Consider the following 26,589-nt stretch of genomic DNA (forward strand, 5'->3'; position numbering starts at 1 on the left):
TTTTAACTTTTGGCTACAAACAGGGGGAAAAATAAAGGGAGAAGCAATCGGTTTGCTGTGAAAAAGTGTTTGTAATCAGAAAATGTAATACTTGATTACACAGCATTACCGAGATTTTAATAACAAACCTCCATGGAGTGTCTTTGCTTTTGGACATGAAAGATTAATTGCAAGCAGGAGGTATAAATATTTAGAGGCACAGAATGAATGCAGGATTAAACCAGCATTTGGGAGTGCTAGCCCTCTGCTCTTGCCTTGTAGCATAGCAACAAAGAAGATTTCAGGTAGGCTCACAAGGCATGCCCAGTAGAGGGTGATGTTGAACTATTGCTTAATGTCGCTTATGATGAAATTGTAATAAACAACATAAAGCTACTTTCTTTCTTTTTGCACATTGTAATTAAAATCTACCAGTCTTCAAAGAGCCTCTGTGGCAGGTTACGATTTTGAAGAGACAACACTTACACAACTTATTTTGCTCAATCTACTATCTCGCTCTTGTTCCTTGGCAAAATAGCACTCTCTCCCCTGCAACAAATTTTGTCCTCTTCCCCATGTTCTAACCTGCAACAAACAGAGCAAGCTACCTCAAAACTGAGAAACAATTCCATGCTGTTGTATGAGGGAGGGAACCTGTGAAATTAGTTATGGATTCGTAGGGCCTGCAGGCTTACAATAGCTATAGAAAACTATAGACTAAAGTGCGAAAACATGAAGGAAATCGATGCATGAAACTGGCTGAAGAGATGTGAGATTACAAGTGGAGTTCCCAACCAGCTAGACCAGACCAGAATTTTACCCACTTTACTGGTTGTTGAAACTGAAGGACAGAAATCCAGATTAAAGTTGAAGTGGTACTTCTCATTTTACAAGAGTTTGCCTTAAACAAGACTGTGTTGTGAAGGCTCTCTAATGGATGAGTCACACTTTAATGTTTATCACTGTGTGATGTGAAAGCCCCTTTTGACAGCTCATTAATGCATGCAAGTATCACTTGACAGTACAGTCATCAACTGATAAGTGTTAATATATGCACCACTCCGAAACAGAATTCTGCATGCAGCCATCATCGTACAATTTTGGTTTAGGGCAAGGCTGTGCTACAGAAGCTGAAGCTGGATTTTACTTGCTGTGCATGTAGCCTTAGGAAAAAGCTGTAAAATAAGAAGGGAAAAGGAATTGTGCAATCCCAGTTGTCTCAGAATTCATGAAGACTGGAAAGCAAGGATATATCTCTGAGAATGGACAATATGTAGCACTAGTCTGTGAAAATACTTGCCCCAGCAACTTGCCTGTTGTCTTATTCTGGAGCCAAGGAAGGCAAGCACATGAGTGCCAATAGAATGTGCATGGTGAGGTGTGCAGTGAGAGTTGAGATGTTTTGAGTACAAATAGGGATGGTGGAGAAACTTGATTCCGCTTGGATTTGAAGGCGATCCTACCTAATTCACACTTCCTGAACAGAACACAATTGTCCTTCAAAATTCGCACTTCTCTTAATTTTGCAATGCAGTTCTTCAGCCAAGCAAGGTGCACAAAAATGTATATAATTTTGGGAATCTCAGGTGAGATAAACACAGTGCAAGTTGCTCCCAGTATCAGTCACCAAATGGTGCATAAAAATGTATCTATTTGTGGCCATAACAGTAAAATGAATCATGTTGGGGAAGACTGCTTTGCATAAATGTATATATTAGGAGACATCTGCACCAAAATGCATATGAGCTTTCACAAGGACTTCTTTCTTTTAAAAAATGCAGACTACAGTGGTACCTCGGGTTACATATGCTTCAGGTTACAGACTCTGCTAACCCAGAAATAGTACCTCGGGTTAAGAACTTTGCTTCAGGATGAGAACAGAAATCGTGCTCCGGCGGCGCAGCAGCAGCAGCAGGAGGCCCCATTAGCTAAAGTGGTGCTTCAGGTTAAGAACAGTTTCAGGTTAAAAATGGACCTCCGGAATGAATTAAGTACTAAACCCGAGGTACCACTGTACTATGGAAATGTAGCGAACTGAATTCAAAATTTAAAATATGAGATACTTGAAATTGGCAGATTCACCCAACTTTAAATAGAGGTGAGCTAAGAATTGTCATATTTTAGATGAAATGTGACGGGGCAAAAAGAAGAGCAAAATCATGATATTTTCTTTGCCATTTCATGTATCACTGCTGCCAAGTTCTTCCTAGCAGCTGCCAACTGCCTCTCACCACCCAATAGTGCTGGTCCAATGACTACCATGAGTGACTTCTCAAACCTTATAAGAGGAGGTGGTAGGAGGGAGGATCCCATCCTTGACAGCAGACAATGAGGCAGCTGATCTTACCAAAAACGACTTCACTGGCATCGGAGTTAGAAATACTGTCTGGGAGTCACTTGTCCACAGTCCAAGCAGGAGGTTGTCATGTGGGCAACACTGGAGAGCAAACATCCATGTGGGATGCTTTGACCCTGCAGGTTCAAGTGGAGGGATCAGCATAACACATGGCTGTCACCAAGTCCTTGTTGACTGATGGTACCCTGTGGACAGAACCTGACTGGGAGCTTGTCCTACTCTTGAGTAGGACCCTGGCAGAGACACATGCCTGACTGGCATGTTCCCTCCCTCCTGGTTCGTTCGGGAGCTTCAAAAGCTTTCTTCTGCCCAAACATCACAGCGACCGATGCCAACAGACATCAGCACACTTAGGGATCTGCAGAGTGTTTGCAGCTTGTGTAACAGACCTCAGCAACTCAGCATTTTGGCTAATCTACTTTATTTACATATAAACACAGAGAGAGCACTGCAACATAGCTCCCTCTCTCAGACAGCAAAGAGAAAGAACAAAGGACAATAGTCCCACTTCACGGGAACACAGTAACACAAACATCCTGTCTCCGTCACTTCCCACTTTGTGGAGTCAAAACATACACCGTCATGTGAAAGACAACAATCCCATGACTGCAATCACAGAGCAGAAATTCTAACAGGTACCCTGTGGACAGATCCTGACTGGCAGCAGCGCTGCCTCCCCAGCCCTACTCCCAATACATTTTCAAATGACTCCCTGCTTTTTGAGCTGGAAACCTGGAACAAGCTTTGTGTTTGACGTCAGAACTCTCTTTCCAAGATCTCTTTCCACCCTCCAAGACAGAGATACGATGCTTCCTGTAGATTTTGGAAAGCTGTTCTGAAAACCTTAGCATTGTAGGATAAGCACTGAAAATGTGCAAGCAAGGTAGCAACATATTATTCATTTTCTTCCTCATTTTCCCGAAAGCTTCCACTGCTGTGCTATAATGTAACAGATTGTTTAAGCTCAGAGCTGACTGCCAGCTATAAATTGGGAGAGAAAGTTTATGGAGAGTAGGAAGGGAGAAAGGTGTTCTTCCTTCCAGAACCAACCTGCATTCAGCAGGGTCATAGAATCATAGCATTGTTGAATTGGAAGGGACCCAAGGGTCATCTAGTCCAACCCCGTGCAATTCAGGAAATCTGTCATCCCATAGCCATCCCACAGGGAGCTTGAACCACCAAGCTTTCTGGTTAACAGCCAGACCCACTGCACCACAGAAGAGTGTTTCTAAAAATAATAATAAAAAGCAATATATGGCACACATGTCCTTAGCCTTAATCTCCATCTTCTTGGTAGTATAAGCTCTTACGGCCTCAACATTCCTCCTCACTGTCTTCAGCTGATACCCTCCAAATTCTTTTTGTTTTTAAACATCAACACAAACTAACCTAGTTTCAGTATAAGAGGGAATGGTGGCTCTCATGGAATCTATGTTTCATTTGGAAATCCTGGCATGTTTCACGCAAGCAGAACCTTTCAAATTTGTCTTGAAGTGTTTCTTCATGTGTAATTTGGTAGTAACTCTAGCATTACATTGCATGCATGAAGAAGCTACTACCTCCCGACTTCCTTTTTCAGATAAAATGAACCACAGTACAGAGCCTCTTGCCATTAGCATTCTTTCACAATCCAACAGTAATGGGTTACAGCGCTCTTCTTTTCACACATTTACCACTTGTTTGCTGTGGGAATTTCTTAATGTTAACGATTATGTCAGAAACATTCAAGAATATAAATAGTTGCATGAATGGGAGCAGCATCATTGACTTCATTGGGATTATTCAGGCACAGAGCTTTGCTTGTTTGCAAGTCTGGGCTTTAGCTATGTGAAATCAATTGCAAAACAATGACCTTCCTAGTAATTAAGATGTGTAATTGCAAACCTAGACATTATAGTCAGTGTATCATTCTGACCCATTTTGTCTCAGGTTCCCTTGAAAATATCTTGTTAATTTTTTTTTGTAGCGTATCAGAAATACGGTTATGCGACATCTAGTTAACCTACAGTGATCCATTCAAAAGGTGATAGAATGTTCAGGCAGATAATTATATTTTCCTTGTGATCAGAGACAAGCTATCAGAAAGGCAGAAATATGTTGTTCTTTCTTATCATTTAGCTTGCCTAGAGCTAAACCTTTCTCTTTCTGTTTTCTCATAGACTGTCAAGGTGTTTCTATGGGGAAATCAGGGTGGCAAATCCCCAATCCTTGTCATTTCAGACTCCTCCTCCTTCTCCTGTGGAATTGCTCTCAATGCCCTCAATCTCCAGAGCCAGCGAGCAGTAACTCACACCAAGCAGGCGGGAGTTAACTCTTTATTAGCAAAAACAGGGTTTGGAAAGGAGTGTCAGGCCTAATGAGTACAGCAATTCATCTCTGGCACATCTTGCCCCCTTGAAGCAGTTGATGTGACTGAAAGTCTCCACCACCCAAATGCTGCCTAAGTCTCTTCCTCTCCCCGGTTTTCCCCAAGCAATCTGAGACGGCACCTGAATGAAGCTAACTTCTCTTCCTCCTACTTCATGCCTCTACTGGTTCTGGGAGACCAGCAGGGAGGGGAGCTCATTGCAGCATGGGGGAGACACACATCATGCCTGTTCACCAGCTGGACTCCTCTCTTGCTCCAGCTGCCACAGCTGCTCCTCTCTGCCACAGACTCCCCCCACATTCACTAATACTTGATACCTCTTAAGATTCTGACTTAAAATTTGAATTATGGTGCTGGAGGAGACTCTTGAGAGTCCCATGGACTGCAAGAAGATCAAACCTCTCCATTCTTAAGGAAATCAGCCCTGAGTGCTCACTAGAAGGACAGATCGTGAAGCTGAGGCTCCAATACTTTGGCCACCTCATGAGAAGAGAAGACTCCCTGGAAAAGACCCTGGTGTTGCGAAAGATGGAGGGCACAAGGAGAAGGGGACGACAGAGGATGAGATGGGTGGACAGTATTCTCGAAGCTACCAGCATGAGTCTGACCAAACTGCGGGAGGCAGTGAAAGACAGGAGTGCCTGGCGTGCTCTGGTCCATGGGGTCACGAAGAGTCGGACACGACTAAACGACTAAACAACAACAAGAAGATTCTGACACCTCCTCCCAGTCTTCTCTCTCTTCTCCCTCTGACCACTCATTGTCATCCCACCACCAGCCCCCTGACTCTGAGCCTTCTTCCCTTGGGCATTCCCCACATGTTGCCTCCCACCATTCCACTGTATCTAACCAGTTGATGACAACTGAGATCATACCTCCATCCTCCAACTTGGAAGGCTAGCCCAGATGATTCAATAAGTTCATGGTCTTCTCTACACCTGTAGGACCCAACAGCCACTGAAATAGGTACCGTATTTTTTGCTCTATAAGACGCACCAGACCACAAGATGCACCTAGTTTTTGGAGGATGAAAACAAGAAAAAAAATATTCTGAATCTCAGAAGCCAGAACAGCAAGAGGGAGCAAGAGGGATGTGCAGTGAAAGCAGCAATCCCTCTTGCTGTTCTGGCTTCTGGGATAGCTGTGCAGCCTGCATTCACTCCATAAGACGCACACAAATTTCCCCTTACTTTTTAGGAGGGAAAAAGTGAGTCTTATAGAGCAAAGAATACGGTAAGTCTCCTTTAACTAAAAAGGATTCTCTCTTCGAAGGTAGCACTAACCACCCAGACGATGCTTCAGCTCTATTTTATTTAGGTGGAATAAAGCACTCTGCCACCCTAGTGCAAATAATCCACTTTTAAAAGGAAACGAGCTTTTTGTAGCCAGGAAATTGACATGGAAATGCATTGAAAAGTGAGATCCCTGCAGACTGGAGGTGGACTAATGTTGTCCCCATCTTCAAAAAGGAGGAAAAATAAGAGCCAGGTAATTATCGACCAATGACCTTCACACTGATACCAGGAAAGTCCTAGATAATTAAACAGTCTGTGAGAACTTAGAAAATGATGCTGTTATTACTATGAACCAGCATAGGTTTCTTAAAAACAAGTCATTGCAGAGGAATAACATTTCCTTTTTTGATAGTGTTACAAACTTGGTGGATCAGTGGAATGCTGTGGATATAGTTTAAGGGTTTGGACAAAGTCCCAGATGGTATTATTGTGAGACGCCTACCTTGTTCTGCTGCTGCACTGAGCATTGACTACATGTGTTGCTTTAGCTCTTTCTGAACTAACCAAGCTTGAGGTTTGTCTGAGATTGCTAAACCATAAACCCCGCTTCACGTAACATGCTAAACTAAACGGTGACTCAGCTTGGCTCGCCACAACAGTAGAATGACTGGAAGGAGCAAAACCATCACAATCTCATCTACAAGAGCCCAAACCATTGCATTAAGCCATAGTTTGGCTTAGCATGACAAGCTTACCAGGTGGATGTCCACTAGAAAACCTCCCAACTTTTTTTCTGATTCTCTTCTATATCACCAGTTCTTGGGCTTCCTGTTGCAATCATGAACAGTGATCTCAATGTTTCCATCTCTTAATGAAGAATGATGGGCATAATCATTTGGAATCAAATTAGATTCTAATTAGTTTGCACATGAGCTTCAAAACAAAACTCTACCATTTCATGTAATATCCTTCAGACAGGCATATATTAAATATCTACTACCAAGAACAACCAAAGGCCAGCAATTGAAAGCAATAGCTGTGCTTTTGGTATACAGCATCTAAACTAATAGTTTTGGTAGAAGGGCACAGGGAATCATTAAAACTGCCGTGTGATGTGCACAGTCTCTGTACTCTCTTTCCAAAATGCTAAAAAAGAGAGATATCCACAGTTTCTCTTTCTTTATTGCCAGCAATCAAATTTGCAGTCCATCATTTTGTACAGCTGTTGCAGACTTTCAGTTTCAAAATTACATTTTCTTTTATAGAAACAAACTGAAATGCTTACTGCCAAAATATCCCTAATCTAAGCTGTGTTTGTATCTTCAACAACCCTTTATAGCTTCCATTTACCAAGTGTTTGTCTTGAAATTGTAGCACATTCATTGCTTCTGGTTTCATCTGCAGATATTGAAATTTTAATTTATTTATAAGCATCCCTTGAGTCTTGTAAGAAATTTCTATCACCATTTAGTTCCCTCCATGCTCTTGAAACTCTATATCAACATATACACATTCAGTGCTTGGAAAGTTCATTAAAAAAAGGAACTAGGCCTAGTTCAAGTCCATCCAAATGGACTTTTTCTCTTGTAAAATCTTCATTCTCAAACCCAAGGTTTGTCAAACTCAAGACAGCCTGCTACAGTATGTTCTGAGGTTTTTATTGCTAGTCAGTTTCGTTTGTTCACAAGAAAAATGGGGAATAAATCCATTAAACAAACATAAGGATACGGTTATTTGCTCTGAAAAATGATTCAATCATAGCAACTTATTGTACTCCATAAAGTGTCATGCTAAATAAGTTAGACTAGAACCCTAACCCCACTCACCTGGGAGTAAGTCCCACTGAATTCAGCACCCACTCTGTGTGTGTGTGTGTGTGTGTGTGTGTGTGTGTGTGTGTGAGAGAGAGAGAGAGAGAGAGAGAGAGAGAGAGAGAGAGAGAGAGAGAGAGAGATTGTGCTTATTGGGATGGAATACCATTGCTCATGGTAGCCATTTTGTGCTGGCATCCACAGCATATGTATCAAGATATGAGTACCAGCACCTCTTCTTCTTCTTAACAAAAACACTGGGAAACATGATCTCATGGTGTTCACACAGGATGCTTCTGACTTGGCTAGGCAGAATGCAGGGGAGCTGCATTGAACATGGTGGGTCACAAGCTGTATAGACCTGATCTATAAGCATACACTGTATGCTTGTGAAACATAGACCATTTATAAACTCCATCTCCAACTCCTCGAAAGATTCCATCAATGCTTGGACTACTGCAATGCACTCTACGTGGGGCTACCTTTGAAGGTGACTCGGAAACTACAACTAATCCAGAATGCGGCAGCTAGACTGGTGACTGGGGGCGGCCGCCAAGACCATATAACACCGGTCCTGAAAGACCTACATTGGCTCCCAGTACGTTTCCGAGCACAATTCAAAGTGTTGGTGCTGACCTTTAAAGCCCTAAACGGCCTCGGTCCAGTATACCTGAAGGAGCGTCTCCACCCCCATCATTCTGCCCGGACGCTGAGGTCCAGCGCTGAGGGCCTTCTGGCGGTTCCCTCATTGTGAGAAGCAAAGCTACAGGGAACCAGGCAGAGGGCCTTCTCGGTAGTGGCGCTCGCCCTGTGGAACGCCCTTCCAGCAGATGTCAAAGCGATAAACAACTACCTGACATTCAGAAGACATCTTAAGGCAGCCCTGTTCAGGGAAGTTTTTAACGTGTGATATTTTACTGTATTTTTGGTTTTTATGGAAGCCGCCCAGAGTGGCTGGGGAGGCCCAGCCAGATGGGCGGGGTATAAATAATAAATTATTATTATTATTATTATTATTATTATTATTATTATTATTATTATAATGCTGTCTCCGAAAAAAATTACACACCACTTGGGAAGACAGGTGAACTAATATCAGTGTACTGGAAGAAGCAAAGATCACCAGTGTTGAAGCAATGATTCTTCAACATCAACTTCGTTGGACTGGTCATGTTGTTCAGATGCCTGATTATTGTCTTCCAAAGCAACTGCTCTATTCCGAACTTAAAAATGGAAAGCGTAATGCTGGTGGCCAAGAAAAGAGGTTTAAAGACTGTCTCAAGGCAAATCTAAAAAAAAAATGTCATATAAACACTGACAACTGGCAAACACTGGCCTGTGAGTGCTCCAGTTGGAGAACAGCCCTTACCAAAGGTGTCATGGGCTTTGAAGACGCTCAAACTCAGGACAAAAGGGAGGAACATGCTCAGAGGGAGGCTGCTTGGCAAACCCTCACCGTGATCAACTCCTGCCCGGAAACCAATGTCCCCACTGTGGAAGGACGTGTGGATCCAGAATCGGCCTCCACAGTCACTTACGGACTCATTGTTAAAACTGTGTTTATGGAAGACAATCTTACTCAGCTACAAGTGATCACCAAAAAAGAAGAAGACCTGAACTAGGGTGACTAGATGGATAGCATTCATATTATTGAGGGGAGTTGTTGACTTTTCCTCTGGGAAGTGTCCCAAGGGCTAGAGACAGACCTGGAGAGGTGCATTTGGCCCCTGTGTCTGCGGTTCCCCACTCCTGTAATAAAAGGCCCTCATAGCACCTGTACTACCATAAGAGAACACTGGGTCCACATGTACCTCCCTTCCCCAGCTGCATATCCAATTCTTCAGATGGAGTACAACCCCAACTCATTATAAAATTCTGTCTAGAGCGACAGCTTTCCCAGCCAGCAACACCTTAATGCTAGCAGTCTTGCAGCCTTGATGGATAAAAAATAACCATTCTAGGTGTTTGAGGAGTATGGCTCATTTTATCTATGGAAATTCTAGTGCACCTTCTTGATTAAATTGTTAAGTCACCAGCAAATGTTAGATGCACTCGGGATTGTGAAGCTGCAATCAGGGCTTCATAATTCTAGCTCTGTCGAATTAGTATCGCCCCTCTCCTTCACCTTGTCTGATGTCTTCAGCTTTAATATGTTCCCCTGAGTTCAAACTTTGATGCAGCCCTTTGCCTCATACTTACTCTTGTTTGAAAGCAGCGTGATGTGGTAATTAACAGAACAAGCTGCGGAAACCCTGGTTCAAATATCAGTTCAGCTGTGAGTATGCAGAGTAGCTTTAGACAAACCACAGTGTATCCGCCTCCACTCCTATTTCTATCATGTGAGAGATGGTATGATACAGGCCACGTCTGTCTTAAGAATTTAGAGGACTATGATAGCACTTTGAGAATATGGCTTCCCCCAAAGAATCATGGGAGCTGTCATTTTCTAGGGGTACTGAAAGTTGTTCGGAGATGTTGTTCTTGTTTAGTCATTTAGTCATGTCCCCATGGACCAGAGCATGCCAGGCACTCCTGTCTTCCACTGCCTCCCACAGTTTGGTCAAACTCATGCTGGTAGCTTCAATAACACTGTCCAACCATCTTGTCCTCTGTCGTCCCCTTCTCCTTGTGCCCTCAATCTTTCCCAACATCAGGGTCTTTTCCATGGAGTCTTCTCTTCTCATGAGGTGGCCAAAGTACTGGAGTCTCAGCTTCAGGATCTGTCCTTCCAGTGAGCACTCAGGGCTAATTTCCTTAAGAATGGATAGGTTTGATCTTCTTAAAGTCCATGGGACTCTCAAGAGTCTCCTCCAGCACCATAATTCAAAAGCACCAATTCTTCGGCGATCAGCCTTCTTTATGGTCCAGCTCTCACTTCCATACATCACTACTGGGAAAACCATAGCTTTAACTATACTGTTCGGAGACACAGAGATACAATTTCCAGAGTTCCATTGGAAGAGACATTTCCTGTTAAGCAACTTTAGCGATTGTAGCTGCATGCGGGGAACAGGACTCTGTGAACTACTCTCAGGACCCTTAACAAACTATTGTTTCCAGGATTCTTTGGGAGAAGACCTGACTATTTAAGTGGTGTAAGAATCCTTTAAATGCTTGGTGTAGATGTGGATACAGTCTTGCCTTACAGTAATTGGAATTAGTAAGTTTTTTTTAAAAAAAAACTTATATAGATTCTTTCTTCTCACCCTCCCTATGTCTATCAGCATTTCCACAGACTACTCAAATTGATTTCTCCACCCATGAAAAATGTTTCGCACATTCTTTTTGCATTTCTATTATTCAAGATTTAGCCCCATAAGTTTTAGAATACATGATTGAAAAAATAATTACAAAGCCAATTAGGCACTTTACTTTGGGGGAGAAATGGCAATATATGGGCCCCTTGAGTCATGGTATTGAATGAATTGAATAGACCCTGTTGTAATGGTCTGTTTAAATGTATTGAAGACTAATGTATAGCATAGTTGGGACAAGAGGGAAATGATTAGCTGGAGAACTGGGGGGAAAGTGAAACAGGTGAGGCCAAAAGCTGCTAGGTTATGGGACAGGAAAGTGGTGATTTGTTAGTTGCCAGTGACAGCAAAACTGCTGACAGGAAGAAGAGGCTGTAACTAATAATTATATGAGTTGTCATCAAGGCAGTAGTTTGATTTTTTTTTAAAAAAAGAAAACATAATTACATAAGATAACAAGAAATGTTAGGAGATGACAAATAGATGATGATGATTGAGATGGTTAGACACTTGTGGGAAAATGGATAAAGTTTCAGAAGCTGGAATAGCACATAAAATGGGGTTAGCCCCATAAGTCAATTTAAGAAAGTAACCAGAAGTCAGTGAAGTACCTAGCTTGCATGCAGTCTAGATGTGCATGGGATGTTTCTTTCGACAAACATAGACTCCATAGAATAAAAGGCTGGGTTCATTGTGGATATCTCCAAATGCCTTGAATGAGAAGAAACTCCAAAATCTGTTCCAGATTTTCTGTGTCAACTCAGAAGTGAATAAAATCTCCCTTTTCCCATTGCTGCACGTGGGATGGTTCAGTCCCATGTACATTGCACCATGCATCCTGTTCTGAGGAAACACACATTAAGAAGCGGTCAGGAGGCAACAGTATAACAACAGCAGAACATGTAGGAGGATCTCTAGGTTTCATTGATCAGGCAGATTGTCTCTATTTTGGTTTCCTTAAGCTTCCATGGCTATGTGGCAAAGCCTTCCACTCCCAGTGGATGTTGAGGTTGTGGCAAGGCTGCATACATTTTCACAAAATCTGGACTTGGAAGTGGGTATAGAGCTTCAGCTTGCAAATGAGAATGAGGTCAGGGAGAGTTGAAAGGCAACAAGGAACTGTAGCCATGTAGGCTTGTAAAAAAGGGAGAAAGTATTAACAGATCTTTACAGCTTTTTATTTTTTAAAAAGTAAATTGTTCTTGTTGTTGTTGTTATTGTTAACAAAGGTGCAGAATATTATTGGACATTAATTTATCTAGGACTCTATTACTACTACTACTACTTGTTGTTGTTGTTTAGTCGTTTAGTCGTGTCCGACTCTTCGTGACCCCATGGACCAGAGCACGCCAGGCACTCCTGTCTTCCACTGCCTCCCGCAGTTTGGTCAGACTCATGTTTGTAGCTTCAAGAACACTGTCCAACCATCCCGTCCTCTGTCATCCCCTTCTCATTGTGCCCTCCATCTTTCCCAACATCAGGGTCTTTTCCAGGGAGCCTTCTCTTCTCAGGAGGTGGCCAAAGTATTGGAGCCTCAGCTTCACGATCTGTCCTTCCAGTGAGCACTCAGGGCTAATTTCCTTAAGAATGGATGTGTTTGATCTTCTTGCAGTCCATGGGAGTCTCAAGAGTCTCCTCCAGCACCATAATTCAAAAGCATCAATTCTTCAGCGATCAGCCTTCTTTATGGTCCAGCTCTCACTTCCATACATCACTACTGGGAAAACCATGGCTTTAATTATACGGACCTTTGTTGGCAAGGTGATGTCTCTGCTTTTTAAGATGCTGTATAGGTTTGCCATCGCCTTTCTCCCAAGGAGCAGGCGTCTTTTAATTTCGTGACTGCTGTCACCATCTGCAGTGATCATGGAGCCCAAGAAAGTAAAATCTCTCACTGCCTCCATTTCTTCCCCTTCTATTTGCCAGGAGGTGATGGGCCCAGTGGCCATGATCTTTGTTTTTTTGATGTTGAGGTTCAGACCATATTTTGCGCTCTCCTCTTTCACCTTCATTAAAAGGTTCTTTAATTCCTCCTCACTTTCTGCCATCAAGATTGTGTCATCTGCATATCTGAGGTTGTTGATATTTCTTCCGGCAATCTACCACCACTTATTTATTTATATCACACTCTTCCACCCAAAGAAGCCCGGAGTGGAACAAACAAGTGATAAAACCATTAGAACATCTAGAAACAATTGCAGTACAGATGCAGACTTTGAATGATCTCTTCTTAAAAGGCTTCTTGGAAGAGGAAGGTCTGCAGAGACAGCAGCTGTCACATATGAAGCAGGTATAAAATCTTTCCTAATAACTGACACCTTCAGTGATTGTGCATGAGTATTCATGCATAGAAAGTGAATAGTCAAGGACAATTCTAAGAGGTTTGCAATGTTCATCAAGATGCATTAATGCTTTTCAGAATTCAGAAGCTCCTACACTACTAAACTATATCCTGATCAGAAACTGGCGGCTCCTTCCATTAAAAAACAAACAAAAGCAAAAGAAGTTTAAAAATATTATTTGCATAAATATTTTAACAACAGCCATGTGCTTCTGCAAGTGTTAAAAAAAATGTTTTGGGGTTGTGTTTTATTTACCGTACATAAAACGGTATAGCTACTACCGCACTGTAGCATTATCTGTTTCCATGACCTTTCAAGGGAATTTACAGTACAGTTGTACCTTGGAAGTCAAACGGAATCCGTTCTGGAAGTCTATTCGACTTCCAAAACATTTGAAAACCAAAGCACAGCTTCTGATTGGCTGCTGGAAGCTCCTGCAGCCAATTGAAAGCCACGGAAGCCCCATCGGACTTTCAGCTTCCAAAAGAACGTTCGAAAACTTGAACACTCACTTCTGGGTTTCGAATGTTCAGGAGCCGATTTGTTCGAGAACCAAGGCATTTGAGATCCAAGGTACGACTATATAAGAATAAACACAACAAAAACAATAGAGGAAGGGGAGGCTGGGGTAAATAGGAAATTAGGTAAGGTAAAGGTAAAGGTACCCCTGCCCGTACGGGCCAGTCTTGCCAGACTCTAGGGTTGTGCGCCCATCTCACTCTAGAGGCCGTGGGCCAGCGCTGTCCAGAGACACTTCTGGGTCACGTGGCCAGCGTGACAAAGCTGCTCTGGCGAGCCAGAGCCGCACACGGAAACGCCGTTTACCTTCCCGCTAGTAAGCGGTCCCTATTTATCTACTTGCACCCGGGGGTGCTTTCGAACTGCTAGGTTGGCAGGCGCTGGGACCGAGCAACGGGAGCGCACCCCGCCGCGGGGATTCGAACTGCCGACCTTTCGATCGGCAAGCCCTAGGTGCTGAGGCTTTTACCCACAGCGCCACCCGCGTCCCTTCTATATAGAACCCGTGTTCTTTATATTCCTCTATAAATACTTAGCCTCAGTTACAGCAGAGCTTGATGTTTATTTATCTTTCTAGGACATTCATTTTGTCTTCCGTTTTGCATTCGTGATGGAACTCAAGATGGGAATGTGGCAGAAACTTTGTGGATGGGAATGTGGCAGAAACTTTGTGGATTCTGATGTGGATTTTGAAGGAAACTTTGTGGATTCTGATGTGGATTTTGAAGGAAGTAAAGAGATTCAGCATTGCAGGCTGCAGTTTCAAGCATATGCGTGGGAAGAAGAAAGGGTGGATTTGAGATGAAGACCATGGATAATGCTGGAGAAGGTGAAGTTTGTGGACAGGGATATAGTGGAAATCATGACTGAACTGATCAAAGCCATTGAGAAGTTGGAAGATGTGGACAAAGAACTTGTGCTGGTTCTGGGAGTGTGCAGGAAGCCACTGAAGAGATTCACGGTTGGGTATCATGTGACCAGAACAATGAGAAAGATGCATGATTTTGACCAGAAAGTAATGGGCAGAGGTTAGGGGACCGAGGTTACGAAATAAAAACTAGAAAAAAGGTTGTAGTAGCCCAGATGAGATATGACCTGAATGTGAATCAGAGTTTTTGCTAAGTGAACAGAAAGGGAAGGGTTTTGCACTCTTGTACCTTGGTTTATGAACTTAATCCATTCTGAAAGTCTATTCTTAAATCAAAGTGTTCTTAAACCAAAGCATGCTTTCCCATAGCAGCGGGGGACTCAGTTTACAAATGGAACACACTCAACAGGAAGCGAAACATGTTCTTATTCCAAGGCAAAGTTCACAAACCAAAACACCTACTTCCAGGTTTGCAGCGTTCCTAATCCAAGTTGTTCATAAACTAAGCTGTTTTTAAAGCAAGGTATAGGCAAAAGAGACACAACTTGGCAATAGATTGAAGAAAGGGAATAAGACTTATTTCACTGTCTGCAAGCCTTTTACTCATTTGGTCCGCTACAAGTAGTTTGAAATGACGCAGTGAAATACACTGTATTGAATTAATTTTAAGGGTGAAATGGAGATTTTTTAAAAAATGAATGTGCCATCATGGAATTTTATTTTAGAGATGCACATTATGCACATTCTTCATTTATTCCCACAACTAATGGGAATGAAATGACAGGGTATTTTTGATAAGGTGAAGTATCATGGAGAACAGCCGTCTTTTACCATTCATTAATATTTATGCATAAGTTTGTGGTTTGATGAATATGCATGAATTTAGAGACTGAATTATTTAAACCATATTAGGAGGTGTGTTCCATTTTACAAGTCAATAATTGGTTCCCAAGTGGATAAACTGTGAGATTGTGAGCTGAATAGTTTATCCCAATAAGATGTGAATTATTGCTGAAGAAAAATTGAGTTCCTTCCTATTATGCCTGTTATAGTACAAGTGAAATTATTTGATTAGATATCAATAAGAGTGAAACTAATGACAAATTAATTAGACTAGCTCCCTCCCTCCACTTTGCTGAGTCAGCACTCTGATAAACCTATAATTAGAATCTCCAACTCTCTGGAATTCCATGAAGTTATGAAGATTTCTATCGATCTGTTTTCCTTCTTTGCACAGTTTGCTTGCTTTTAAAATAATGCTGCAATAATGTAATCCTTTGGAGACCATAGGAAAAAGAGACCAAAGTGGTATGCAGGTAAACATTGTGATAAATTTCAATGTATCAATGCAAAAACCTCATCCCATTTTTGAACATCTTCATCCCATTTTCAATTGACCTAAACTCTTCAGAATTGGGGGCCAGCAAATTGGGGTAGGCAATAGGATTCTTTGACTTTTGAGGGAATTGTGGTGATGTCCCTTTTGGGGGTCAACAAAGCTTCTTTTCAGTAGCCCAGTCATTATGTTGTATCCTCCCTAATTCCCTGGGAATAGTGTACGATGGCAAAATGTTGACTTCCTTCTGAGGAAGGAAAAAGGAATCGCTTTATTGTAAGTTATGAGGACCCTTGTTTAAAGCCAGTCACAATCTCCTTGGGTGACCTTAGGGAAACCACTATGTCTCAAGTTTGGCCCCCAACATCAATAGAAATATTTGCTCTATTAGCTGTGGAATATGGAAAAACTGACATACATACATGCAGACATACATATGCTTATTTCTCTTTTACGCTGGAAATAAAACAAAACAAAACTATTTTGTGCATGTCATAAACCTTAAACATAAATAATTTGACCATGCCTGTGGGAGCTTTAGCATCCCAACACACGAAGACATAATTTTGCAGTCTTTTTAACCTTGTATCCCTTTTGAAAAATGCTATTGGGGTCACGAAGAGTTGGACATGGCTAAACGACTAAACAACAACAACAACAACTCTGTGCAAAGTTTCATTTAATTGCATATATATATACACACATACACATACATATATATATATACATACATACATACATACATACATATATATATACACGAGAGGAATCAGGTGCCAAAGCATTGGTCCTATATACATCCCAATGAAATAAACTGGGCTTGGTCAGGGAAGATTAGGACTACATAAGTGGATATTCATTGAAAGCTATATCATGTTTGCAAAGCAAATGTTTAGCTAGAAACTGCTGAGCAATGAATACAACTTCTGGCATTGCCTTCAAATATGCAATTTATCAGAGCTAAAAATGATTTCATAATAGCATGTGGCAGCTTTCTCATATGAGAACTTTATTATTTATAATGTATAACCTTGAAACCATGCACCTGTTTCAATATTTATATGAAGAGATCAGTGAGTTAAAAGGGCTACGTTATGAAATATCGGGAAATTAATATAAGGAGTTGATCCAGTTATCTATTTAAACCAATGCATAACAACAAAGAAGCAAGAACAAGCATTAGTGTCCAGTTATCCTCACAGAGCATCACAGGTTCAGTTACAGAATAATTTATTTCACACAATAAGCAGTTTTACTGGGGTGGGGGGAATGAGTTGAACCTTTATCAGCACATTTTGAATATGTGTCTGGATGAAATATCTGTTTAAACACAAAATTCATCAGGAAAAGAAAATTGTGTGTGAAGATTAATTCATATGTTAGGCAGGCACAACAGAATTTGACTTAACACCAGGCCTACTATAGCAGGAGCTATTTCTACTGCTAAATTTATATTATCTTATAGACCTGCTATGGAACAGCTTTTTGGTATTTCACACATCAGGCAGATGCAAACCCAGGTTGGCCACTGAGTCTACTCTCATCAGGGAGCTGGTGTCTATCATAGCTCTTTTACAAGCATGCTTTCAGGATCAGGCGTGCCAACTTGAATAAAATATTGCGGTGTGGGATGGGACAGCTAAGCCCAACCCCACATAATCAATCACATGATGTAGTAGATGCACACCATCTGAACAGCAAGTCCTATCCACTTTGGGGGTGTGTGTGGTAAGCTCCCTCAGTTATTTTATTGGGAGGGGGCCCTTAGGAGTTGGCTCCTATAGTTGCAATAAAAATTATTCACACCCTCCCATTGCAAATCAGGTTTATGATCAAAATTTACGGACTTCCAGCTGTGTGCAAGGAGCAAATCAAACAAAAGCAATTGAAATAGCTCAACACAGTGGATGCTTTCAGCTGAAGATGCAACTAATACTGACTTCTCCCGTCTCTCTGTTATTCAAACCCTTCACGGCAAGCACCTTTAGTATTTAGTAGAGCAGCCTTTTGCTGCTATGACTTGCTGCAAATGAGATGCATAGTCAGGCAGCAGCTTCCGGCAGCATTCATGATGGAGCTTAGCCCATTCCTCATGAGCAATGGCCTCCAGTTCAGTAATATTTTGGGGTTTATGTGCTGCAACCAGAGATTTTCTATAGGGTGACTGTGGGTTGAATAATTCTGGTTGCAACTGTACGTTCAGGACACACATTGGACCACCAGGCCCTCAAGGGGAACTTATGTATAACAGGGGCAGACCTTGAAAGAATCCTGTGCTGGAGCTGTCATGGAAATTTTGCTTGCAGCTAATCTCAGTTGAATTTTGAGATTCTGTCAGTGCAAGCATTACTGCTTACTTGAGAGAATAATCTCCCCTCTCCTCCCTCAAGTGTGCTGTTTTGGGGGTTCTCCTGACACCCCCGATTGGGGTAGGGGCAGAAGGAGAGAAGAGATGGGGAAAACCCCTGCCGTGTTAGTGGGACTTCTTGTTGCGTGTTCAGATCCAGAGACCTCCCCCCAAATAAATTCACACACGACTCAAGTTTTAGTTTTGGTTTTTGGCAGAATTTAGGCCACAACTTTATTGATTACAGAAGGTGAGTGGTTCCATAGGCTCTGGTTCGACTAGCTCCCTGCACTCTTGCAGGCAGCGCTGACCCAGGGCACCAGCATAGGTCAGCCAAGGGTGAACACCTGGGAAGGTGAAAAGCTGGGTACAGGCTCTGTTCACCACCCAAATGCCCCCCCTGGACTCAGGTATGGGCACAACCCCCTCTCAGGGGTTGACCAAACCAGTTGAGTTCCTGGATTCCTTTAATGGAATACCCTTCATATAGGGATAGCGAGACCGCTCCCCCATCCCTATCACCTGAACCAGTGCCCATCCACAACCTTGCAAGTTGTGACGAATTGCTGTGCGGCAGGTGAAACCCAAATGGCAACAGCCAATCAGCCAAGTGGGGAAATTCCTGCCGTCCCCCTGTCTCAACGACAGACGACACACGACGGCATAGCAAGGTCAAAGCACAATGCCCTAAAATTAGGGAGAGGTAGGCGGGTGTTCCAAATGCACGAACCAAAAGAGGAAGCTCTGGGTCACGTGCATAGGTATATATAGGTCCCTCAAACTGTTTGGACTGCGTCCCATTGGCCAGATTGTACCCAACATCGAGGGACCCAAAAATCGGTTGTTGTGGCTAACCAATCAAACCCACCCACAACACAGGAGGTCAGTCTCCAGGTCTCACCGCAACAGTTGCCCTCTTTTAGGGAGGATACGATCTACCACAACTACTTAAATGAATCCCACAATTTGCCACTATCCTTTGTCCAAATGCAAATGCATTTGAACCAATGAGAGTTAAATTAGTTGCAATTTAACTGAAACTAACTTTCTTTGGCTTGTGGCCTAAGGCATCAGGCCAGGGGCAGGATTTGTCTGGGAAAACATGTAAATACTGTTGTGAGTTTGTCAGGGGGTGGCTAGGCTGCATGCCTGAGCCCCTTCTAATCCCTGAAGCCAGCAACGGTTAAAATCTAAAGGAAGATTCAAATGTTGGAATAGCCAGGTGAGTTAATGGCCCCCCTATGTATGGGCCGTTAGGTCAATGAAAAAAGTAGCTGTGTGCTGGAAGGCAAATAGGTGTGCCCCTCTCCCTCAACTGGATGACATAGTACAGAAGTCAGCAACCTAAGGCCCATGGGCCGGAGGCTGCCCATGAGGGTCGCTTAACCGGCCTATGGGCTGCCCTGAAACTGAGCCGCCACTCGGCGAGTCCCCACGCACTGCACTAAACTGGCACACTGCAGCTGCGGCTCCGGAAATCGCTTCTGCACATGCCCAGACACCAGAAATCGCTTCTGCGCAGGTGTGATTTTCTGCATCTGGGCATGCGCAGAAGTGATGTCTGGTACCACGAACATACGCAGACATGATTTCTGGCTTCGTGCTGCGCCGGTCTGGCCCATGGAGGATCTCTGCAGGAGTGATCTGGCCCATGCCCAGTAAGCTTTACTGACCCCTGGATAGTAGGAGAAAAGCAAGATCTGTTTGAGAGAGAGCTGGCCTAGAAGCAAGTTCAGGCAGAAGCCTCAGAGGGAGAGCCATGTTTCATTTCCGCTTGAATCCAAGGATGTGACTCTGGGGGAAGAAAGACCTCCTGAAGTGTCAGACATGTCAAGCTGCTCCAACAATGGGCAGGGGCATCACATGTGCATGACATCACATGCGGGCCATCCTCCCATCCGGCCAGGTCAACTCAGCCTGCCACCCCCCAACCACCCACTGCCAGCCACCTTATCTTTGTGAAAGGGATGCACCTCACCACACCCACATTGCCTAACATATGCTTCTGTTAGAATTCCTGCTCCATGATTGCAGTCATGGGATTTTTGTCTATCACATGATGGTATATGTTTTGACTCCACTGAGTAGGAAGTGACAGAGACAGGATGTTTGTTCTACTGTGTTCCGTGAAGTAGGACTATTGTCCTTTGTCTTTTTCTCTTTGCTGCCTGATGCTAGAGAGAGAAGGAGCAATATTGCAGTGCTTTGTGTGTGTTTATATGTAAATAAAGTAGATTAGCCAAAATGCTGAGTTGCTGAGGTCTGTTACGCAAACTCTGCGGATCCCTAAGTGTGCCGGTGTCGGTTGGCATCGGTCGCTGTGATGTTTGGGCTGAAGAAAGCTTATGAAGCTCCCAAACAATCGACCAGGAGGGAGAGAACATGCCAGTTGGGCATGTGTCTCTGCCAGGGACCTACTCGAGTGTAGGCTGAACTCCTGAGCTTCACCCTCATGTGTTCCTGGTGGGGATAACCAGAGCATCTGTCAAAAGGACCCGCTTCACACTGATGCACCTTCTTGAGGGTCACCACAGAATTTGGGGCTAGTCCCCTCCTTGAAATATTGGGGGGCCATCACCCCCCCCAGATGGCACCCCTGTGAGGTGGTGTTTATGCTGTGAGCCCCTCCTTCATAGGCTAAAGTTATATATGTGCATTTAATTAAACCATGTATCATAAAGACACCACAGTTTCCGATGTCCCTCATTCCAAGGAAACCGAAGCCTGGGTGGGTGCCTGGAACCTCACACTGCTCGGAGAGTGGGGTGGCATGCAAAATGAAATTATAGCGAAAGTAATTTTAATACCCTTACACCACCTTCTCTCGCATATGCTCTTGTCAGATGTGGTCAGCAGAATAACGGCAAATGCTCGCCAAGACAAGGCAGACACTCTCTGTTTTACGATGCTGAATTTCTGATCAGTTTTTTTACAAACCGCAGGAAAGATTTATGTGCTAGATTTAAACACAGGGGAAAATATGCTGCTTGGCTGCCTCTCACCCTTGCTTGTGTCCCATTATATTTGCAAGAGGTGTGCTTGCTGAAGTCCCTTTATCCGCTCTGAATACATGCTTGTTTAATCTTTTAGAATCCAGACATTATAATTTTGGTTTGTGATTCACATATACCTCAAGCCTTCCTCTTCGATCACCTATGCCATGCAAGCAGTGAGTTATGTTTTAAATATTTATTCCACAGTGCATTTTTAAGAGAGTTGGAACATAGCAGCAGTACCGTAAAGTTTTACAAGGGGATAAGAAGCTACTTTCCTTAATGAGCAGTACTGTTTGACCCGTGGCCTTATTTTTCATTCACTTAAAAATAAGGATCTCTGTGCAGTAAAGTTCTTTTGAGACTTGATGAATACCATTAATTAGAAATGTTTTCCCCTGATATTTTTCTGTTACAAGAGAGAGAGGGAGAAAGAGAGATTTATTGGGGGAGGGGAGTAGAAGGAACTCAAAAGATATACATTTTCGAATGTATATCTTTATAAAATTTGAGCAGTGGGGATATTACCCCTCTATTATTGTCTATGTCGGGTTGCTCAAACATTGCTACCATGTCCTTCCCTTTAGTATATCAATATGATCAGGTGACAGCAAAAACTGCAAGGTTTTTAGTGGGGTCAATTAGAATAAAAGCTATTATTTGATGTAAACCCCCAAAATGTATTTTCTACAGTTAAGTTTTTACCTCTATCTTCAGCACATTTTATTTTGTTTTATTACTATGGTTAGAGGCTGATGCAAACAAAGATTCTTTTGATCCTGATTCATTTTCAAATAAGTTAATTTAATTCATTGTCAAATAAGTTAATTTAATTTAATTTTGGCCTTAAATATGCCAAATGAAAATTATTGCCCTGCCCTGAAATCTTATGATGAAGGGCAGTATGTAACGGTAATAAATACAATAAAATAAGGTGGGGATATAGGCAAGATCGAAAAAGTATAGATGAAAGGGAAAGGTTGGAGCATGACCACAGCTCTGATACCTTGGTAACTGCACCAGGAAGATGGGTGATGGCAGTGGGTCAGAAGCAAAGTGCCTATTTACCATATTTTCCCATAAATAAGATGCCCCCATGTATAAGACGCTCCCTATTTGGGGGGACTCTGATTTAAGAAAATGGGGAAAGATCTATCTTCGCCCCCCAAATTTTGGACATTATTTTTTAGGGGGGAACTTATACACGGAAAAATATGGTAGTCTGCCATAACCAACATTTCTTTGGGAGTTTATTGTCAGGCGTCAGAGGATCCAACCCCTATGGTAGGTTGCCAGGAACAGACAAGAGAAGGAAAGTTCTTACCAACTGCTTTTTATTCAATATTCACAGAGAGGCTTGGAAATGTAGCCTCTTGGAATAATGGCGTTGCTCCAAGTGAGTCTCCACCCCCTCCCTCTCTCCCTTCATGCGTCATCACTCTGGGTGCTGAGAAGTGCCCTCTGCCTCTGAGCTCTCTGCTCTCCTGCTTTCAATGCTCGCTGGGTTCTGGGAGGGAGGGTCCGGAATGCTTTCTGAAGACACTGAGTCTGTCAGCTGTCTCTCCCCTGGTGCTTCTTCTTCCTCCTCTCCCATTATTTCCCAGCTCTTTGCCTCATCTGCCTCTGAGCTGTGATCTCCTTCAAACCCCTGTTGTAAATCTTAGCTGTCTTCTTCTTCTCTGGAAGGGTCAGGCTGAGGAGGCAGTCTCCACCATCCCACCTTTGCCCAGTCCCTGACATTTATTGAGGTATAGCTGCCAACTGCCACCCAACTGCACAACATCTACACAACATCATTGGGAAAAGATATCACTCATATCCCCTCCCAATTTAATCCAGAGTTATCATTTCCAAGGGAAAATCCAATATGTTCCCCTCCCTCCAAAAAAATCTCTTGCCAGTGACTTGCTATCTGAATGAACAACCAGTTTACAATATTAAGCCTCCATTTCAGAAGTGTGTTTTCTCTGCTGCAAATAGCTCCATGGCAACGGGACGACCATTTTGCTCAATACTTTCTAATAAAAACATCTGACCCACCTAAATGTATGCACTGCACATTTTTTGTAAGTCCACTGTCTGTTGTTTTAAGGGTTGTTTGAAACTCAAATAGTTAATGATAATGTAATAAAATGCCTCCTTTTAGAAAAAGGAAATGGAGGTGGCTTGCTTATCTTGCTAAGCTTTCTTTTGAAATTTCAAGCAATAAAGCCAATATTGTCAGCTGTAAGGAAGCTAAGCACTATTAGGAACATGCATATGATACTGAGGACATTACAGCTGGTGATAATATTTGCAAGCATCTAAATAAGCATACTCAAGTGAATAGTAAATCCAAAGTATGGGAATTTCTTGCAAGATGTTAGTTGTAACTAAAGTCTCTTATAGTTTGGCATCATTTGGAAATGAACATTGGAGGGGGGGATAATGCTCTCATTTGGAATTCTAAATATTATATGTCTTGAATCTATCTATTGGCAAATGCAGTTGCGTGTTGAGGTCCCCAATCCACCCCCCAAAATAACTCACAACGGACACGTAATTTTTTGTTTAAGATTTTTGGCATGATTTTGGCCACAACTTTATTAAAATACAAACTGTGAGTGGTTGTTTAGGCATTGGTTAAGACTATCTGTCCCCCCGCCTGGGGACAGAACTGACTTCCGGGCACCACCGAAAGACAGTGCGGGGGAAAGCAAGTCGGGGAAGAATTGGAGCTGAGACACAGACCCTCAACTCTCACCCGCCTGCTCCCTGAAGGCTTGCCGGCCCTAGTCCCATTCCAGGGATTGGACGAAAAGATGGCAAGCCCCAGGATTCCTTTAACGGAATTCCCTTTCCGCAGCAACCATGGAGGGGCAGGCCCAGCCTATCCTAACCCCTCCTCCACCAGATTTATAACCAATGCCTAACCACAACCTTACAAGTTGTGACGATTTGCTACGCAGTAGGCAAAAACCACCCAGCCAGCCAATTTGCCAGGTGGAAAAATTCCTACCAGGCCCCTGCTCAAAGGCAGACGACCCCATGACAGGCATAGCAAGGTCAACGCAACAACCCCTTATTCTAGGGCGGGTGGGCGGGTGATCCGTTGCACGCAGCAAAAGAGAAAGTAGAAGGCTGCATGCAGAGTATTTAAACCTTTTACCCCTCCCACCAAAATTGCAACATAACTTTTCCCCCAGCAACTCGGCAATCCAATCAATGCCCCCTGGCCATCTTGGAGAACTTACCCAGCAACAAAGGGGGTGGCTCAGTAGACCCCACCGCAACACGTGCTCTCCCTGAAGGAGAACACGCTTTGCGTGTTGAGGTCCCCAATCCACCCCCCAAAATAACTCACAACGGACACGTAATTTTTTGTTTAAGATTTTTGGCATGATTTTGGCCACAACTTTATTAAAATACAAACTGTGAGTGGTTGTTTAGGCATTGGTTAAGACTATCTGTCCCCCCGCCTGGGGACAGAACTGACTTCCGGGCACCACCGAAAGACAGTGCGGGGGAAAGCAAGTCGGGGAAGAATTGGAGCTGAGACACAGACCCTCAACTCTCACCCGCCTGCTCCCTGAAGGCTTGCCGGCCCTAGTCCCATTCCAGGGATTGGACGAAAAGATGGCAAGCCCCAGGATTCCTTTAACGGAATTCCCTTTCCGCAGCAACCATGGAGGGGCAGGCCCAGCCTATCCTAACCCCTCCTCCACCAGATTTATAACCAATGCCTAACCGCCAATCGAGCCCTTTATGCTCGCCGCCAACCACTCACAATCCCAACCCATTCTTCAACCCTTCAATTACCGCATCCAACCAGACATCATTCCCCAGCTCGGAAAGATGTACCCCATCATTGCGGTAAAGGGCCAGAGCCTTGAAGGTAATATCTGGGTTGTAAATCACCAACCCACCCAATTCCGTTACCCTTTTGCTCACTGCGGAATTAATTCGCTTCCTGGCCCTTTCAGCAGCCTTGGGTTGAGAAATGCCCAGCCAATTGCTCCTTTGCAGCAATTGTGACCAAAATATTTTAACGGTAGGTATTAAGGTCACCAACTCCCCCAAGTCTCTTTGAATTGTGGAGCGCAAAGTATAGCAATCAACCTTTGCTATATCATTCTCCCCCAACTGCACCACAATTGCCAAAGGGGGACCATGTGAAAGCACCCTCCGCTTAATTAGTGGGATGAATTCACTCCACCGCATTCCCCGTCTGGATATCCACGACACCTGTACGTGCTGTGGGAAGCCAAGATCCGGTCCCCTTCCAGACTGCCTCGCTCTGATGCCAGCCCAGTGAACGATGCTGTGCCCCACAATCCAGATACGGACTGGAGCGAGACCTACAGGGTGGAGAACAAGCACACATCAATACAATAATTCAACATCTCTTCCGCACGTAACCCTTGAACGCATCAGACTTCCACCGGCCCAAGTCCTTAATCCTGTGGGCCGACAACCCCCAATGGGCTGCTGTTGTAGCAGCACTAATGCGAAAGGAATGGGGTGCAAAACCATAAGCCGGGACCCCACAAGCAGAAATAACCTTACGCATTACCTTGGAAAACTGATGCCGTGCCAAGGGACGACCATTTTCATGAATGAACAGTGGATCCCCCCCCCCCCCAGAGGGCCTCACTGCTAAGAATTTCCTCAAATCCTTAACCGGGCTGAATGAGGCGTGTTCAGCGGTAGGCAAGCCGCAGGCTGCAATAACTGGCGCACGACGTGAGCAATTAGATGCCTGTCGAACCGGAACCCATTTCTGTGCACTAAGATCGAGCCAGCCCCCAAGGGAACGAAAAGCCAAATATTTCCGGTATCCAATAACAGGGCAAGGGCCCACCTCACCTGTGACTGGAAGCCTGATGGTGGCAAACCTGCTCACTAGGTCTGACTTAGAGCTCCAGACACTTATGACAAGCTCCAACGCAGATAAGGAAAAGTCCTGAGGCAATAAGCCTCCAAACTCTCAGCCCCGTGCTGGCTCCAACACAATTTCCCCAACCCTCAGTACACCAAAATTACAATGGAATACTGAAAGAAGTCTCGTCTTGATCTTGAACCAGCCGACAAGTCTTAACTTGTTGCGGATACTGCATAGGTCAAAGATTGACCGGCTTCCTGCCTGCTGTCCTGTGAAGGTTGGAGCCTATTCCAACCTTCCGAGACCCTGCGCACGACACA

This window comes from Podarcis raffonei, chromosome 4 (assembly GCF_027172205.1).
Source record: "Podarcis raffonei isolate rPodRaf1 chromosome 4, rPodRaf1.pri, whole genome shotgun sequence".
NCBI classification, from domain to species: Eukaryota; Metazoa; Chordata; class Lepidosauria; order Squamata; family Lacertidae; genus Podarcis; species Podarcis raffonei.